Here is a 20,421-nt window from a genome sequence, read left to right on the forward strand (position 1 = left end):
GCTGGGAGATGCAGTGGGACTCAGACAATCAGGCGGTCCAGCTACAGGAAGCGACAATGCCCCCCTCCACATCCTACATATATGTGCCCCAGGCAACTACAAGTGTGGCATCCATGTTGCCTGTCAATGCAGGCTCCTCTTCCCCTGTCCCACTATCAGTTTGATTGCATGTGCATTTGCCCTTGTTGGAGGTGGAAGTCCATACAGAGGCAGAGGAGGTGGTCCCAGAGTCTATCATGGTACATTCAGAGACTCTGTTGAAGATAACACAGCACAAGAGGCAACTGGTTGTGCAGTTCTCCCCTCCAGAAGTCATTCATCATAACAGAGGGAGTACCAGCGCCGGAATCGGGTTGCCAGGCAGACAGAGTTTTTGCACCAGAGAAGACAGGCATACAGAAGATTAATGTGAGGAAGAGGCAAGGGGCATATTTCATCAGTCATGAAGAGCAGGAGGTAAGGCTGAAGAATCGAGCAACAGTCTCAGTCCAGCTCCAACACATGAGGCAGTAGGCAATGGAGGAGGCAGCTGCTAGGGCCAGACCTGCAGCACAGAAGCAGATGGGACAGGTGCAGGCTTCAATACTGGAGGAAACCCGGAGAGCTTCTGAGGACATTGAGTGAAAAACAAGGGAGACCCTGCAGGCCATCCAGGCAACCACTGAATCCCGCCTGTGGCAAGTGGAGAATGAGGGACGTTCAGCCTTGACCCAGGTATTGGTGGACATTGGGAAAGAGTAGACTGCTGGGTTGAAAATATATTTTATTTTTATTTTCTTATTTTTTTTAGTTAATTGTTTATTACTTTATTTCGACATCATTTTTATTTTTGTCCTATGTGATATATTATTTTACTAAAGGAGGTTTCCTGGTATTTATTTTACTTCTATTTTTGAAACATGTACATTTGTATGCTTTATAAAACAGTTATTTTTAAGTCAATTTGATGTTCTTTTTTCTGTTTGTCATGTGCACCCCTTTCTCTGTTGCTGAATTCTGTGTGCATTAGTTGTTTGTTGTGCATGTCACACTAGACTGTTTTGAATACTGAATTTCACTTACTCATGTATGTCAGCAGTTTCAATGGCTCACTCAGTATCTAATAGTTTACAGTGGCAATATCCTTCATTATATAGGTGGGTGTGTTTTTGTTGTATGCAGGCTGTGATGAGCTTCTCTCTTTTGCAGTATGTGTGTAAGGGTGGTAGTCTGTCATTGTGGATCATCCTTGTGCTAGTGAAGGTTGTCTTACATTGCATTCTTCACCCATATGGTCATGTGTTGGCCACTACTAACTGTGCCTTACAGTAGCCACATATGTTGTACAGGAAGCACATGTGATCTGGAGATGTGGCTGTTATGAACTAGTCATCTGGGGTTCTAAGTGTTGTGGATGTAGGTAAGCATTTATGGATAACTGTTCATTTTAAAAGACCTAACAAGTATGTTGTGAGAGTTACAGGTGTGCTGGGGAATGGGATGTTGCCAGTGAGGGTGTTGTTGCATCTATAATGTTATTGTCACAATTCTATAAGATGTACACTGTCTTGCTCACTGTATGAAATGTCAATGTTTGTACTGTCTGGTTTGGCCTTTTCTGGCAAGTTGAGTGAATTGCACACAGTGTGACAACTGACATTGCACTCTTCATGCACGACAGTCAGTGGCATGTGATAGTTGCACTATGTTGGAGTACTTCCCTCAACATCAGTTCGACCATGTGCATTATCCACTTCCACAGATGTGTGGACTAATTTCATTTTACAAGAATGTGTGACTTACGAGTGTAGCATGTGGTATTTTTCATGAGATGCCTTGTCCTCTCGTGGATTGACAATCATGACCATTCAACGAAGGCAAGTTCAACTCTTTGTACATGTTCCACTGTGTTGCATAATCTGTATCCTTCATGCACCTGTGTGCATGCACACCCTGCAGAGTAACCCTTATAATGCATCACAAAATGAATGACTCCTCCTAAAATGTTCAGGCTAAGCCAGAGTTGAGAATACAATAATTGTGCACCTCTTGTTAGCATGAAGCACACACTTTGAGGTGTTGTCAAGTGGAAGGTGGTCTGTCTAGGGAGGCAGCATTGTCTAACAGAGCAACCAATGTGTGCTTTTTTCATGACATGACTCACTGCATGGAGTGTGTACACTGCACACTTAAACAATGTTAGACTGAATATAGCTAGGCCATGGAATATCTACAGGTGGTGTGGCTGTTGTGGGGGAACATTGTCAGGTTACGTCAAGTGCACAGGTGATCATCTATGTACATTGACATGAACATTCTGAGGTTTGCAACCTACCTCCAACCATGCTCCTGGAATTGCTACCGAATACAGTAGTCTGTTGTCTGATATTCCCCCACAGATCACTGACCACATCACCTTTTCCTTGTCTATGATGGCATGAAAGTGATATGATGGTAAATAAAATATACTCTATCAATGACGGAGCTTGCAGTGCTGAGCCAATATGGCATGGTAGGTTAATCCTTAATGACATTGTGAGACACATGTATTTACAGAAGGCCACTTTGAGCATAGGCAGATGAGACAGGTACATACCTGTGAAGGTGCTTTCCCCGATGTTGTATATGGCAGGGATATGGGAGTATTTTTAAGACAGTAGTTTTACCTGGCAACATTGACTTACCTAGAAAGTATTCATTTTTGATGACTGTCAATGTGTCCTACTATGTCAGATTTGTTGTCCCTTCTCAACTTGCGCGTCCATATATATGGCATTATTGTTCCACAAGTGACGTGGGTTAGAGGGAATATGAGGGTTCACATACCCTGTAGAGCTGTTCAGATTCAATGGGCTGTCCTCCTCCATCCATGAGGTCTATTTCACCAAAGTGGCAAAGAATGCATGTGAAACACCCAAACATCCCTCCAACATTTGTAGGGCAGATGAGTGTGTGCCTAAGGATGCTCTGAGCTCAACATGTGCAGCAGATAATTGTGTGGAGACAACAGCACAAGTGCCTCCAGATCAAGTAAGTCATTGAATTCTCCATAGTGTACATCATGGGAGACAAAGCTTTGAATAATTGGATTCGGCCCCACAGGTGTACAAGGAAGAAGTCACCCTTCAACAAACCAAAATATTGCATTCACGAAGGTAAAACAGGGGCAGCCAATAGATATACCTCCTTTGCCTTTTGTGCTAACACTGGTCGATGGAAGGCTATATCTCAAGAAGGGTGGGAAGGTGAACCAGTAGTGACCCAAACAAAACAGTATCACAGTCCGAAATAAATCGAATGTTCAATCAAGGTGTTATATAAACAGGTAAACTCTTTAATTGAACACACCATATGCAAACAGAACAAAAATGATTACTATACAAAATGACACCCCAAAGCAAAGAACAGAGATGATGCAACAGACTGAAGAAAGTAGAACTTTGAGTACAGTTCCAGGGGTGGCAGTTAAGATATTACTATGTAAAGGGTTTTGGGTTGAACACAGGAGTGACTGCGATCTAACTAGACTCTAGGGTTCAAATGGACCGTGTGGGCAATTCTGTGTCACAGTACCTGAATTCAATTCTTGGTGGGCTGACGCACCAGACCTGGGTTAGAAAGTTCATGGAAGCTGATCAGGCGCAGTCGGGCAACTGGGATTGTGGAGGTCCTGGCAGCAGGTGGGCGTTGAGCAGGTGAGAATGTGGGTGCTCTTTGTGGTTGAATGCCTGTGGTTCAAGAGATGCAGTTTGGGTCGGTTCCAAGTGCACTTTAATGTAATCCAGGTCAAGTCAGGCTTTAGACTGCTGGTAGAGGTTGGTAAGTGACACTACAGTGGTGTGAATCAGCATGGGATGGCCGTGAAGCTGTGCTGGATGGTGCATCAATGTGCAAGCAACGAGGCGGTGGTTCTTGGGCTAGCTCGTCCTCCGGCTTGAGTCAGCGAGTGACACTCTGATGTTAAGCAGATGCTTTTGCCTGGCCAGTGACATACTTTACAAGGATGTGATTTGGTGTTGAGCTAGATACAATTCAGTTCAATAGTTTGGCTGATTGAGGAATGCAGATACCATCACCAACGCCTCCCCTATTGATGCGGGGAACATGGAGTGACCGGTCTGGTGTAGGTGAATAGAGAGCTTTGGCTGATCTGGACCTCCGGACTGCTGTGAGGCCTTCAAAAAGGACACAAGGACAGGATGCTCGCACTTCAGGGGCTGCTCTTCTGGCATAGAACATCTATTGCAGATTGATTGGTCGTGATCCACAGCACTTTTCACTCCCGATGTTCTGTGGGAGTTGTTAGGGGACATAACTTTCTTCTGTCTCAGACAGTTCTTTCTTAACGTCCCACAGGGGGCTTTGGACAGTGCAAAAGATGTCCAGGTGAGAATCTTCAGAATGTCTCTTCAGGCTTAAAGGATCCTTGAGGAACTGATGGGGAATTATGTTGAAGTGGTGCCAGACTCGTTCATTTAAAAGCACAAGTCCTCAGGTGATTGCTCTAAAGCTTGCCAGATTTAGTCTACCAATATGTGCTCCGGGCTGGAGTGTACTTGCCCTCCTGATCTTGCACCCAAAGTGCTTTGCTCCAGAGTAAGGGGATGAGACAGGAAAGGGAAAGAGAGACAGCAAGAAACAAGATGGTGGAAATTTCCTTCCAGTGTCCAAAGCACTCCTGCCTATCCTATTCCGACCCCTGTTACCTCCTTTGGAGATCCTGTTATTGCGGAGGTCAAGTGGATACCTTGTGATCTTGGGACCTGTTCTGCACCACAACCAGAGTGTGTGCTGTGGCTCTGGCTACTGATGCAGCAGTGCACTTTGCTTTTGCCCTGGAGTTGCAACAAAAGGGACAGCTGCTGAGCAGATTAACCCTTTGCTGAAGGGATCACCTGCATCATTTTATATACAAAAAAATCAACACAAGCCAGGGCTTTGCACCCTTGCCAGAAGCCAATTCCTCACAATAGCACAGAAGGTCAATGTTTCAATATAGGATGATGATCTTAAATGGAGTTTAGCACACAGGACAAAACAGTATGTACCTACACTGTTTCCTAGCACTTGCTGCTATTATTGCAATTACATCTCAATATTAGTAAAGAAGGTGGCCAGCCTGTTCTACATTCCTGGGTCCATGAGGGGTTCCGTCATGCATTCCTATCACACATGGAATTGTGGTCAATTGAGTACAGTCCCTGTCTCGATGTCAGCTATGAGTTTTCCGTGTAATGCACAAACCTATTGTGCTTGTTTGCAGGCCAATGTTTGTGTCCCTGTCTGCAAGGGAACAGGAGGACACATTAATTCAACCATTAGCACGATAGTTCCCTTGTATAATGCTCTGCAAGTATAGTAGATCTACAGATCTACCTCTGAGTCAAGCTTAGTGCAAGGGCAACGCACGTAGTAATGCCATTTTCTTTGGACACATTATGTGAATGTTGTGAGGGGGAAGCGTGGGTGTAGAGTCATGTGGATTTGGCGTGCACCTTGTTGGTGCAAGTTCTGACATGGGGAAGAATTGGTGTAGAGTTATGGGGATTTGAGGTGCACCTTGTTGGTGCAAGTACTATGAGGAGGGAGAGTGGGTGCAGAGTCAGGGGGATTTGGGGTGCACCTTGTTGGTGCAAGCACTGTGATGGTAAAGAGTGGGTGTAGAGTCATGGGGATTTGGGGTGCACCTTGTTGGTTCAAATACTGTGAGAGGGAAGAGTGTGTGTAGAGTCATGGGGATTCGGGGTGCACCTTGTTGGTGCAAATACTCTGAGGGGGAAGAGTGGGTGTGGAGTAATGTGCACCCGGGGCAGGGGGAGTTCAGATTGGTGAAAGTACTGGGACAAGGAACAGTGGGTGTAGGGGTAATGTGCATATTTGTACTTTGACAGTGAATAGTGGGTATAATCGTAATGTGCATTTACGGGGTGTATGTCTGTACTGGGACAAGGAATTGTGGGTGAAGGTGGAAGTAATGGTGATTACTTGTGAGTAATCATAGATTACTTTTTTTTTACATTGTCGTGTCCAATGACACGGTTTCTCATTGTGGCGCCAACATCCTCTACAGCATGACCTTGGTTTGCGCTCTGGGCGTGTTTGGGGTTTGTCGGATACAAAACATTTTTGTTTTTTTGTGCTGCAGGTTTCTATGTGCACTTATTTCTGTGAATCTGCTCCCACGCTATGCATTTGTGCCGTGCAATCTTAATCCACGTGCTAACACTTTGGCGTGCCGTTAGTGCTATTATTGTAATTTTAGCACATTATCTTTAAATTGCTAGATGACAGAATATATTCCATAAATTTGTTGTATGGTTACTCGAATAGTTTGATGACTGGTATCTTGTAAATAGAAGTGTGCAGTACTTGGATAGTAGTTACTTTGCAAAGGATTTTCAAAAAACGTATTACTGGAAAGGGAGCCAACACAACGTTACTGAGAAATCCAGGGGACTTTTTTATGTATTTATCTGTATCTAAAAAGCTAATGTTTATATTTTTGATTTCCAACTTATTTTCTTGCACGGGGAGTATCACACGCGATAGGCCTTGTGCGAGCGGGGTATGTGTATTTGGGCTATTTGGCATTGTGGGCCCTCCCGGGTGTGTGGTTTCCATGCTCCCCATGACCTGCAGGCAGCCCACACCACAGGGGACTACCCTAGAACCCTCACCATGCCCTGCAGGCAGCCCACATGGCACCATGCACTTGTGAGCACTCTTGTGAGCCCCGACTCATGTCCCCCCACCCGACCCCCAGTGACAGGCACCTGCCAGCAGGCCCTGACTCATGTCCCCCCACCGATCCCCCACCGATCCCCCCACCCCCAGTGACGGGCAACTGCCAGCAGGCACTGACTCATGTCCCCCCACCCATCCACCCACCCCCAGTGACGTACAACTTCCAGCAGGCCCGACTCATGTCCCCCATCCCATCCAAGCACCCCCAGTGACGGGCAACTGCCAGCAGCCCCTGACTCATGTCCCCCCACCCATCCACCCATCCAGCAGTGACAGGCAGCTGACAGCAGGCCCTGACTCGTGTCCCCCTGCATCCCCACCCACCCAGCAGTGACTGGCACCTGCCAGCAGGCCTTGACTCATGTCCCCCCAACACGTCATCACGATCCACACTCATGGCCCTTATGGCCACCCAAATCCCACCCCACGCCACCCCAGTCCAAACACCCAACCAAGTATTCATCCACTCCACATTGAAATCCCCATGTGATGATAGATCCCAAATGACAAGTATGCACATCAATAAATGTCTGTCAGACACACACAATGGGGGCAAGTCAATGAGAAAACCGGCATCGTGACATGCACAAAACCAATGAGAGAATACCACACAAATGAAGTATGAAATCAAAATGTATTAAATACAAATCAACCAATGAAAGAAAATCACACAAGAAAAAAAATAATAAACAAAAGTCTGGATGTCCAAAATGAATGAACAATATATGAATGCTGAATCCAAATAAATCCAAATAAAAATGGCTCCAAAGGGTTCGTCCATCAAACCAAATCCAAAGGTAAAAAAAATAGAAAACCAATGCTCCATGGGAAAAAAAAAATCAATAAAGTCAAATCCAGTCCTGAACTATGTATACAATGTAAAAATCCAGGGTCCATGAGCCCAACAATCCAAAGGAAACCTACAAAAAACCCTACCTAATAAATAACTATATACAAAAAGGTGGGGCATAGTCCATGCGCCCCAAATGAAAGAAAAATAGAAAGGAAACCTAACACTAATGAACTATATACAATGGCGGCGGGCAAGTCCTACGGCTCACTTGTTGATTTCCCCGAGGTCTTGCAGGGATAATGCCATGTCCACCTTCAACTCCCTGCAAATTTTCCTCGAGGCACTCAGCCTGCCTCAGCGCCATGCGCATGGAGTTCTCCGCCCTGACCATAGTGAGCCGTGCCTCTTCTGCCCGCCACCGCTCTGCATCTATTTGCTGGCCCAACCGCTGCCACATGGAAGACACTCCCAATCCTGGGTCCTACTGCCCTCCGGCCGATGCCTGCCCCTCTGATGTTGATGGACCCGACCCATCATCGCTCCCACCTTGAGCCTGCTGCTGCCGTGCATGTGCCCTGCCTGTTGATGCCTGCATGTCCTCCTCCTGCTGGGGACAAGTTGTTGGGGTGGCCATGCCTGCTGGCCTCCGACTCCCGACTGTGGCAGGGATGTGTCCTCCACCAGCCTGGCCGCTGGGTCAGAGGCAGATCCACAGGGTGGCCAGATGAGACCTGGCCCAGAAGATGGCATGGAGGATGACTGGCGCATAGGGGGTTCAGTTGAGGAGGGGGTCGGCATAAGGCCCAGCACATGGAGGAACCCAGCACCGGTGATCCCTCCTAGCCATTCGACGCGGTCAACGAGGCATCTAAAATAACGTGCAGCGACCTCACGAGAACCCTGCACATTATCCCGGATGCCAAGTTGATGCAACGCCACCCGAGCCAGGACAGGCTCAACACGAACGCATCCCTGCTGGTGCGGGATGATGCAGTCACTGGTTTGGGGACAGGATTACACACAGGCACCTCTGCGGCCACCTGTGCTGCCTCCTGTCCCTGCCCCTGGACTGAACCACTAGCACCAGTGGAATCCCCCCTCCAGACCCTGTGTGTGGCCCTTCCACGGCCTCCTCCTCAACCAAACCCTCCACCAACCTGGAGGACTCAGTGCCATCTTCCTCCATAGGCCCCTGTGGGGTCTCAGCTGGCCCTTCTGCAGCCGAGGAGTCCACCTCCGACCTCCGCCTCTTGGACCTACCCTCGGCAGCTGCGGACGCGGCACCAGACCCCTCACTCCCCAATGAGATGACATCCTGGGAGGGGAGCTGGGCCTTGCGTCTCTGGCTGGCGGTGGGATTCCTGCCGCTGTGCTCCACAGCACCGTCGCCGCCCTCTTCATCAGTTGACGCTGCAGACAGGGAGAGACAGAACACAGCCATCAGGGCACTGTACACTGGTCTGATACACACATGACAGTTGCACATGAGTGGCAGTGTCAAACTTCACACATGTCATCACAATCACCAACACACCTATCATTTGAACCCACACACATGCACAAATTAACAGGAATGTTGCAGCAGGCAGCACCATCCATACAAATACAACAGTATGAGCATCCGAAGGTTAGCCTGATGTCACATCTCCACCACCTGTCGCAGTTAAATCATCGGCATCCATGTCACATCTGCCAATCAGCCTCCTACATGTCAGTGTCACATGCATCCATGGTATATCACAGTGGCACACATGTCAAATACAAATACACACACACACACATGTACATTGTGCACATACATGAAGGTGGAACCAGCATCCATGTGTCACACCACAACCATGCCACAGTACATACACATAATTATACACATGTGTGCACTGACACATGCATTTGCGCACCATGCATTTGAACACATACACCATTGATGTGCCTCACACATGACTGGACTCGCATGCGGCAGGCTCATGTCCCTGCACATACACATCCATACATGGCCCTTCCAAGACATATGTGCAACCTGCACACTCCTGCCACACCTCAACATGCACAGCATCCAATCAGTACGCATGGACACTTACTGATCGACTCCGGACGGGTCTGCCTCTGAAGGATCTGGAGGTGGAGCGCTGGGTGTATGCGTTCCAGGACCCTCATCTGGATGTTGGTAAGGCAGACCCGGCACCCCTCTGCATGCTTTGCCTTCAAGAGGTGCCGGGCCTTGCTGAGGGTCCTGGACCTGAAGTCCTCCCAGCGTTTCAGGACGTGTTGCATGTCGCGGGCTGCCACCCCCTCCATGTTGATGGCAGCCACAATGTCCTTCCAGATCCTCTTCCATCCTTCATTGTCGATGCGTGAACTTCCAAAGAGGGCATCATAATGCCCCAGGACTTGCTCCACCAGGATGCCAACTTCATTGGCACTGAAGCTGGCAGCTCTCTGCCTCTCTGCTGGGGGTTTGCCACTGGTGCCAGATGGTGTTTTGTCGGTCATGGCAACCCCGGAGGCAGGTGTGGGTGGGCAACTGGGTCCTGGGGCTGGGCTGTGGAGCGATGGAATGCCAGTCGGGAGTCTTCTGTTCCAGCAGGGGTGGTCACAGCAACTGGACCCCAGCAGATGGCTGACGTCAGGCACCAAACAGCAGGGCATGTGGCCAGCAGGCAGGAAGGCAGCAGCAGTTGGCAGGTGGGAACGTGCTTGGGGACCTGGGGGGCAGTAAAAATGGCCTTCTGGGCAGAAGCATGGTCTTCTGGGTGTTGTCACGTGGCCAGCTTGATACAGAGTGATTTGGCACGTGAAAAAACTGCACGTCAGCGTGTAATTCAAGGAAAGGCCTTTAGCGCGTAAGCGCGTCTTGACATAACGTGCGTGGGAATTTCCCTCCACACGCGTGCATGTTGATTGTACACGTGCAAAAACTGCATGTCCGGGTGTCACTGCGTGTAATTTGGAGGAAAGGCCCTTAGCGCGTACGCGCGTAAGTGATGTTGCACGTGTGGGCTGGGTTAAAAGGTACGCGTAGGATGCCATTTTCTTGTACGTGCTTTTTGTGGAGAGCGAGCGGGTGATTCTTGTACTTCTTGTCGGTTCACAGGCGATTACTTCACAACGGTTCCAGTTCGTACTCCTTGTAAACTCAGACAGCGTTCAATTCTTCTTCTGGCGGGGGTGTTGCCAAAGCGCACACGCGCGTCTTTTTCACGTTCCAGGCAGACGGTGAGTCGCGCATGTATTTTTCAACTGTGATTGCCCCCGTGTGTCACGTACCCATTCAGAGGTCATTTTAGCCAGTGTGTACCACGCATACGCTTCTTTTTGTGTTTCTGGGTGCCACATCGTAGTGTGGGTTCTTTATTCCACGCACATGGGCTACCAGGGGTCGTGTGTATGTTACATTTTGTTTTTGGGGTGCCTGAGCATTGCGTGACCCGTCATCTTCCCCCAGGGGTCACAGACAGCCTTGCTAGAGCACTAGGGTACATATTCCATCTAGTACCTTGCCCCTTTCACCCCAATTGCCCAGGACAATTGTTTACTGCACCTCCCATTCGCACAAGAACATCAGTGCCACGGTTGGGAGCCAGCCAAGCGGTAAGGGAGGCAAAGGTGGCCGACCTCCAAGAAGTGGGCGTGGTAGGGGACATGGCCAGGATGTGGAGGGTGGCCCAAGAGGCCAGTGTGTGGAGGACCAATCAGGGACACCTATGCCCCCCCAATGGGTCGGGGAGATGCAGCTGACGCCATCCCAGCTCAGGCCTTGTTAACCCTGCCCATATTGTCAACCGAACCGGCACAGGATGACACCCAGGCTGACTTCCGTGTCACCAAGTCAAAGCCACGTGTGGCGGTGAAAGTTGCTGTCACTAGGCCCCGTGGATCTGGGGCAGCAATGTCATCTGCTGCCCCAAGTAGCCAGGGTGAGGAGGCTGCAGGGGCAGCTGCAGCTCAATCCACCCCAGCTCCGAGTCTCCCAGCCGGGACAGTGTTGGTCCAAGTCCATCACACCGAGGTTGGTCCTGCCAACATCATCCAGCAGCCAATGCCTGCAGTGAGACCTTTATTCATCCAGCCTTTGGCTACTTCCAGTGCCCAGTCCACCTGCGCTTCAGCCCCTACCAACCAGAGTGGCGTAAGCCACTCAGGGTCCGCATCACCTCCCAAGAGGAAGAAGGGTGCTCTTGCGGTACAGGCTGGGACCCCAGACACGGCTCCCCCTCCGGCATGTCAAGGAAGCATAGTTTCAATGATGTGGAACTAGACACACTTGTGGGCTACGTGCCGGCCCATGGCCGCGAAATGCTGGTGACTGCAGGGTGCAAGACTACGACTGCTCAAGGTAAAGCCCACTGGCAGTGCATCGCGGACCAGATTAGTGCCCTTGGATTTGTCAGGCGCGTAGCTGATGATTGCTCTAAGCGGTGGAACGACCTCAAACACAGAGCAAAGAACAAGCCGGCTTCCAATCATGCCTCTACTCTGGTGGCTGGCAGTGGGTCTCCACCAGAGGAGGAAGTACTCACATAACATGAGTCTATCGCTGGAGGCTTCATCACAGAGGATCACATCCAAGGCGTGGGAGACCTACCAGATCTTGAGGCAATGTCCAGTGAGTGGCCATTCATGTGTGTGCAAACCATGTGTATGTTGCTTGGATGATGTGTTCTGATTGAGTGCCAGGTGAGGCTGTGTAGTCATGACTGCTATGGGTCACCCATGTGGTGCCTCCTAGCCATACCCCGGCCGTGGGTTTGGGTTTTCAAGTATGCCTTCTGACCGCAGTTGACAATTTGCACCTGATCACTGCACTTGGCCTTCAACTGCAATCTTGCCACAACATTGTTCACACTGTTTTCCTGTTCATTCTGCCTGATTGATGCACGTTTACCACACATTTTTGTGCCCTTCTGCTCCAAATGTAACATACTTCAGACATAGATTACACCCCACAATGGGCCACATATGTTTCCTTATTATGGGAATGATTTCATCGATCAGGCTGAGTAATGTGCACCTACACATGGCCTGCACACAATCACTTCGGGGCCCTCTTTGAATTTTCAACATGACAATTGTCTTCTGTCATGTCAAAGTGACCAACCATTGATGTATCCATGTGCCTGCCATCACTGCATTAGTGAACACTGGCCTTGTTGCAGCGTATGGCACATGCGTGCTTTGTCACACTATTTTGTAAGTTCTATTTCATGATGTCCATCTCACATGGATGGGTGACAGTACTGATTTGCTACCATCTGGGTGTCCTTGTCAAATCTGCATTGGCTATGCTACGTGCCATCTGTGTGCTGGCATGTGTCATGTATGTGGATTGTCCATGCCACTCACGGGCTAATGTGTGATGCCGATGCTATCCAGCATGCAGCACATGTGTTGCTTTTCCATCTTGTAGTCCTCAGTGTCTGCCTTTTACCTCCCCTTCAAACTCATTGCCAGTGCATGCATGCCAGAGTTATTGTCATGTGTGACATGTGTCATTTATGTATTCGATGTCTACCTCGTCATGCTTATGTGTGTGGGATATGGTGCTCATGCCTGTTTTCATTAGTTTTCTTTTATGTTTCTGCAGGTGATGATGCACTAAATGCTGTTAAGGAGGAGATGGCACAGAGGCAGGAGTACTCACAGCCACAACCAGGCACCAGTGGAGGACGCGGGGTGGTGGAGGGTGAAAACCCATTACTCCTACAGACCATACTGTCCAAAGGTGTCTCTGGGTACACCTCTGGAGACCTCTATGAATCAGGTGCTGAATCTGACATTGAGACATGTGTCCCGTCGCAGGTGAGTGTTTCTGGCAGGGATGCTGTTCTGTCCAACCCACCTGCACTGGTAGTAGACCCCTCTATGGGGCATTCAGTGTTGGAAAGTCCACCTGTGGCAGTTATGGATGCAGGGTCACGCTCCACAACATTTGCTCCTGTTCCTGTGCCAGCAGATCAAAGGAGGAATGCAGTCCTGCAGCCTCAGGCAGTGCCAGCACAGCAAGGTGCACATCACCTTGCCCCAAACAGGTGTGGTGCCTGACAACGCGGGAGCCGTGCGCCACCAGTCAATACTGTGTGGGAGAACTCCATGTACATTATAGCAGCACAACAGGGGGCATCGTGTGAGATGATGGCTCAGGCCGTGGATAGGGTGGCCACTTCCATTCTCCCCCCTGAAAGGCAGGTGGAGCTCCAGCAGCAGGCAACAGAGTCCATGTGCCACTCACACAGGGAGGACATGTTGGCGTCCAACAGGGACCGAAGGGCTGGACTGGAGACTCTGCGCACAGCCATATCTGCAGAGTCACAGGTCCACAGGGATGCCCTGAGGTTAGAACACACGTCCCTCAGAGATACTCTGGATTCATTTGAGGTGTCCCGGAGTACAAGGTCAGGATAGCAGCTGGAGCAGCTAACACGCACACTCTCAGCTGAGCTCCAGGCAACCCGTGAGGAGATCCGGGCATCAAACGAGGCCTTGCAGGCAGAAATGCGTGCTACCCGTGAGGTGCTGCATGGAAATCTCCGTACCATCATCCTGCAGAACCAAACCTTTCAGACCTGCATGCTTGCTGCCATGGAGGAGCATGCCAGGGCTTTGCATGGTCTGCCTCCCATATCATGCCCACCTTCTGATGTACCCCCAGAGGGTGATGACAGCGACGGCAGTTCTCCCACTGTAGGGTAGCTGTGTAGGCCATGAGCCCATGGAGGTTTTTTTTTTTCTCAACATCCTGTACCCCGTCCCTCCCGGGTGGCCTCCCCTCCCCCTCTGGTTGACAAATGGGCATTTCTTTATTTTTTATTATTATTATTTTTTTGGTTTTTTCACATTTCATTCCGATTTGCTAAATGAAATTAGTATTTAATTCATTTGTTATCTTTATTTCTTCTTCTTTTTTCTATTTATTATTTTCATTTTATTTTAATACTTGATTTGATATTTTGATTTTCATACATTTATTTTAATTTGGTTATGCTTCCGATTTTTACTTTATTATTTAATTAATTTCTTTTACTTTTTCTTTTTCTATATTTGATTTGCATTTACTTTTTTGTTCATAACCATTTTCTTTCATATTGTGAATTAATGTTACAGTATGTTGCTTTGTGTGGCTCCTGTAGGCATCCACTGTGTATTCCAGCTGGGCACATGCAGGCTTGTCCTGTCTTTGGGTTAGAAACTTGGGTTCCTGACACACACACCCCTCCTGCTTCCCCTTTTCATGGGCTCGCAAAGGGTGTAACCAAGTGACAGTAACTTACACAGAGGCATTGGGCTCCCATAAATTGTGTGGGCAGTCTGTAGTTCAAATTGTGTATACTTCCCTAGTGGGGATTGTTGTTCATTTCTCCCCTGCATGGTGGATTTGTATATGGTTTTACATACAGGACTTTTTGCATATATACATGTAGCTTCTTCATGTCTTAACGAGCCTGTCTCCTTTGCAGATGCAGTTCATGTTGTATGCAGTACACTGCCACATTTGCCTACCAGCAGCACTCTGCCTTTGAAAGGGGTCGATGTGCTGCCTTAGTCAGGTTGTGACACTTGCACTACTTTAATGTTTTACTGTCATATGTTGCCACTGTTGGATCCTGTACTGATGTTTTGTCTTGCTGGTAAGTATTTGTTAATGTGTGCTGTTTTTTTTTAATTGGTGAGAGGCCATTGTCTGTGGCCTGTTTCCATTTGGGACGGTGCATTCATTTGGTTGCTTTCACATCGCGTGCCATGCCATGGTGTGTTGGGTAGCTGAGATGGGGTTCGGGAGGGGTTGGGTGACATGCAATTATTTGTTTGTAGTGTTTTGCAAGGGGGTAGTCCTTCATGCTGCATGCATGTGTGCCTTTTACTGACACAGCATTGGGTGTGTTTAAGTAGCTAGGGATGCACACAATGTAGGACTTCCAGGTAAACAATCTCAGGGTGTATGGTTGTGACAGTTGACAGTCCCTTTTGTCATCATCATAAATTGTCAGCTGGTATGTGCCAGGCCTGTGTGCACTCCGCAGGGGTGGGATTTTAGGTGAAGAAATTTGCCACAAGCTGGGTACGGGCTGCCTCACCACGTGCCCTTTCACCTCCCATGCGCAGCGGCCGTGCATGTGGTTGGGGATGTGGGGGCACCACCATGTCCACCAGCACGCCACGCCAGGTTGCAACGTTGTGCAGGACACGTGCTGTCACTATGATCCAGCACACTACTGGGGGCGCATATTGCAGCTGCCCACCAGAGCGGTCAAGGGAGCGAAAGCGTGACTTCAGCACCCCGAATGTGCGGACCACTATGCCCCGGGTTGCAATATGGGCTGTTGTATCTTACCTCGGGTGGTGTGGTGGGTTTCCATATTGGCGTCATCATGTAGGTGCTCAGAGGGTAGTCACTGTCCCCTGGGGAGGTGATAATGGTTGTCTTTAGTGGGGTTTTCCCATTTCTCAGTGTCTGACATGCATGCATGCGCAGAGGCATTTATACTCACCAATTAGCCATGTGTCGCCATGCTGCCCAGCTTCCAGGTCCCAATTTAGGGATGGCATTCGGAATATGAAACTATCATGGCTGGATCCCGGATAGTTGGCATATACTGAGGTGATGATTCCCTTGGCATCAAATACAACCTACACGTTGATGGAATGCCAGTGCTTGCGGTTTCAATAGATGTGCTCAGTGGCCCTGGGAGAACGTAGAGCCACATGGGTGCAATCAATGGCACCTACCATTTTGGGGAAGTGTGCCACCCCGTAAAAGTCCTGGACGGCAGCCTGCCTTTCTGCAGGTGTTCTGAGCATGTATATGTGCCCGCGGACTGAGGGGCGTGCAGTCATGATCGCCAACACCTGGTGTAGGCAGCATGACTGCGTGGCCTGTGAGACACCCCCAACTATGGCACTTGTCCGCTGAAATGACCCAGTAGCCCAGAAGTGCAGTACATTGAGCACCTTTTCCAAGGGGCTCAGTGCTTGGGAGCACAGGGTGGGTGATGTGAGGTCATCCTCCCACTCCCTGACCAGTTCAAGGATTATTAGTGGTGGAAACCTGTACCTCCCATCCACCTGGTCATCAGGCATCCCAAAAAGGCTGGTCCTGGGTAAAAAATGAGGGCCTGGCTATCCTCCTCCTCCTGCGGTATCCCACGACCACTGCTGCGAGGAACGTTATATTAATCATAGCGTATGAGCTTGTTTGTTGTTTGCATGCACTTTTATGCTGCGCAGGGCCACTTTCGCCTGCTTCCTGCTGGCGTACGTGTTTCTGGATTAGCATGTCTTTTTTGGCGCACAGGTTTCCCCTGTTCAATTCCATGAATACATGTTGTTAGCGCGTTGTTCCCCATTCCGCGTGTTACGCCCCGTGTTACGCCCACTTTTCTTGAGTGCGCTACATGATGTGCACTTTCCCTGTGCATGTCGCGCACAGCATTTAGTGACGTGTACGCCCGCATGTGCCACTCACGGATTTGGGGCACATCCGAGGTTTTACATGTGCAGCGCATTCCATGAATCGACGAACGGCTGCGTGTGCGGCTTTAGCACGCGTGCGCTGCGATTTTCACGCTTGCACTCCCCTTTTCGGCGCACATTTATTCCATGAATTGCCCTGTAAGGATTTTCTTGTACATACTGTTATAATATGAAATGTGTTTATAATAATACTTGGCAGTCGAGTATCTACTTAAAAAAGCGCAGGAACGCATTTACAATGACAGAGACCTTTCTGAGCTCACACTGGCATTTCAGCACAGCCTTTTCTTTCAGCTCTGCCTTATGATAAAACAGAGTCCTTCTATGAGTGCAAATGCAAAATAACCAAGCAAGAATTATCGGAGGTACCCTTGAAAGGATTCGGCGAAGGTATATGTCTTGACAAAGGAATTTGCTCCTATTTTAGCCAGGTATGGATAGGTCCTCCAGCCTGGCAACACAAGGCAGTCTGCTGTGACTCTGCGAAATGTCAATGGATTCTTCAGAGTAAATCAGACCTGTCAGTCTGATGTGCAGCCGTCACCTACGTGTGACATAATATAATATGAAATGATATTGAACAACATGCGTGTGGCACTAAATTGTTAGCGGATTTTAGCTTTGACAGCAGCAAGTTTATTGCTTTAATCCCAAGGTCTTTTAACCCTCTTTGACATAAATTGAGTTTGGCTTAAAAAAAGTACACTCTCTTCCTTTACCTAAGACTGGTTTTAACAATTCACGCTCACACATCAGACATTCAGTTTGAGTGACAGCAATAGAAAGGATCTATTCTATTGAACAGAATAAGGTTAATTTTGAGCAAGCAGTGTGTATAGGTTTTTGGTACAGAGATCTTTTATATTTTTAGATGATAGCAGTGTGACTTATAAAATGAAAGGGTTTGTGTGGCTGTTACATTTAAAAAGGCTTTTGTTTCCGGAATTAGGAAAAATTTAACATGGACGCAAAGGAAAATCATAAGCTTTAGAACGTATCTGTTTTTACGCTGTATTTCTGTATTAATCTAAATAACTTCAATCCGATTGGAGCCTCATTACAAGTTTGCCCGTCCGGAAACAAGGGTGCCCGCAGGGGAGTTGCTAGGTCTGGAAAAGACCCGGGGCTAAGCTGATGTCAGAACTGTTGGGACTGGGGGCTAGCTAGTCTTTTGGCTGTAGCTCCTGAGATTCTATCCGGGGCTACAACCAAAAGATCAGGGGCTATAGCCCCCTTAGCCCCACCCTAGCAACGCCCCTGGGTGCCGGTAAGCTTACTGGCACCCTTGTTTCCGAACCAGCAAACTGTGTGTCTGCCTGCGTGGCTGCTGTGCCCAACAGGTCTGACCCTGTCGGGCACAGGGGCCATGGTCCTGTAATGAGGCCCTATTTATCAATTGCCATTTGACCCTTTCTGACTTTTCGTCTTTGAAAAGGCATACCTTTCTGTTTGAGAGTAGGAGCAAATGAAAATAGGGGTCCTGCCACTATGAGTCAAACTTTGGCACAGGTAAAGCCTCCGGTTTATCAGTGGACAGACTCGGACTGGTCTATAGGTCAATGCTCGAACCAAAAATGTGAAATGCTAGTTTGGCCCACTTTTTTGGCCGAAGTGTGCCAGTTTGATGAGTTACTTCACTATGAGGCTAGTAGTTTTGACAAGACTTGCTGAATAAATATTCTTTAAAATGCACAATTTCCATCACATTTTGTCAATAAACTCCCCCTTGTGTACTATTCAATCAATCTGTCACAAAAGGAATGAATTGACATCTACAATTCTGCACCACTTTTTCATTGGTGCCCGGGAAAATGTTATACCCAGTCCGAACCTGCAAGTGGACATGATTCTGATCGGTAAGTAAATCTTAATCCCTCCTCTCCCTGGAAAAGCGCAAGAGACCTGTGATGTGCGTTTGGCAGCTTCAGTTCGGTTTAAACCGTTCACTGAGCGTAGTTGTGATTTTTGGCTCCGTAGTTGTCATGTGCTGTTGTGTGAGGCTATTTATGGATTGTTTAGTTGTTATGGTGTAGTGAAGTGTGGGTTGTTTGTTGTGCAATGTGAGTATGGTTGTGTTTTGTCAAGAGTTTCAGAGATGTAAGCAGAGGGATGAGGTTTTTAGTGTGTTTGTTAGTGTTGGCGCTCCATCATATCTCCTCTGCTTTGGCCACCTGTGGTACGCATCCCTTCCAGAGTCGTTTACTGTGGTTTGCTGGGGGGGTGGTCTCCCTCCTATATTCTGTGCAGGGTTGTGGGTTTTCTGCAGGGCTATTTAGTGGTGGTGCCTCCTCCACCCCCAGTGTTCAGACTAATAGATGTCTACACCGCTTTGGCCCCTGGCATACCCTGGTGTGCTGCCATCATTGCCTCCCTGGACCCCTTGAGGGGTAGGGGGGCCTCTTCCCTTTGCCATTGAGCTACCTGGGCCCCATGGTGTATCTCTTCTGTCACCACTCTTTTCCCTTCAACTCTTATGCCCTCTGTCTCTGGTTCAACCTAGGACACTCCCATCTCTCTCGTTAGTCTCCGGTATGGCACTCCATAGGAGACCAGGTCTCCCTCCCACTTGGAAGACTCTCGACCTCCCTGCACTTGTCATGGCATGTTCTACTCCTCTGAGTTATGATATGTGTTTTCATTCCGACGGGTGTGGCTGTTGCTCATTCGTTTTTGTCTGGTTCTGAGTTGAAGAGCCAGGTTTTTAGGAGTTTTCTGAATTTAAGATGGTCCTTCTCATTTTGTATTTCTCTTGGGAGGGAGTTCCATATGTTTGTGGCTAGGCAAGAGAATTCTGATCCACCAAGTTTTTTTCCTTGTGTACCGTTAAGTTTCCAGGCGGATGTCGTTGCTGGATCTGAGTGTTCTGGTTGGTTTGTAAATGGTGATTTTCTTTTGTAGGAATTCTGTGACTTGGCCGTGGATTGCTCTGTGCGTTATGCACATTGCTTTGAATCTGATTAGTTTTTTGACTGGTAGCCAATGTAGCATCTTTAGTGATGTGGTCCGATTGTGAGAGTTTGAGGAGAAGTCTGGTCTCTGCGTTCTGTATACCTTGCAGTTTCATCAGTAGATAATCTGGTATTCTGAGGTATAGACTGTTGGCGTAGCCTATCCTAGACATGATGAGGGAGATGATGGCTAGTGTTTTGAGCATTAAGGAGAGGATTGGATGGATCTTTTTGATTGTGTGGGTCTTGATTATTGTGTTTACTTGCAGTTCTAAGGTTAGCTTGTTGTCCATTAGGATTACAAAGTTTTTGACTATTTTCTATGTGTGGGTGCTGTTCCTAGTTCTGTGGGCCATTGAATGTATTAGTTGTTTTCCTGGTTTTTGGATATAATAATGATTTCTGTCTTGCCCGGGTTGGAATTGAGGCTATTTGTGTTCATCCATTTGCAGAGTTATTTCCGACAATGTACTAGCGTTGTGCTCTCCTCTT

The sequence above is a fragment of the Ambystoma mexicanum genome, chromosome 1p (assembly GCF_040938575.1).
Source record: "Ambystoma mexicanum isolate Mex_15411 chromosome 1p, UKY_AmexF1_1, whole genome shotgun sequence".
In the NCBI taxonomy this organism is placed as follows: domain Eukaryota; kingdom Metazoa; phylum Chordata; class Amphibia; order Caudata; family Ambystomatidae; genus Ambystoma; species Ambystoma mexicanum.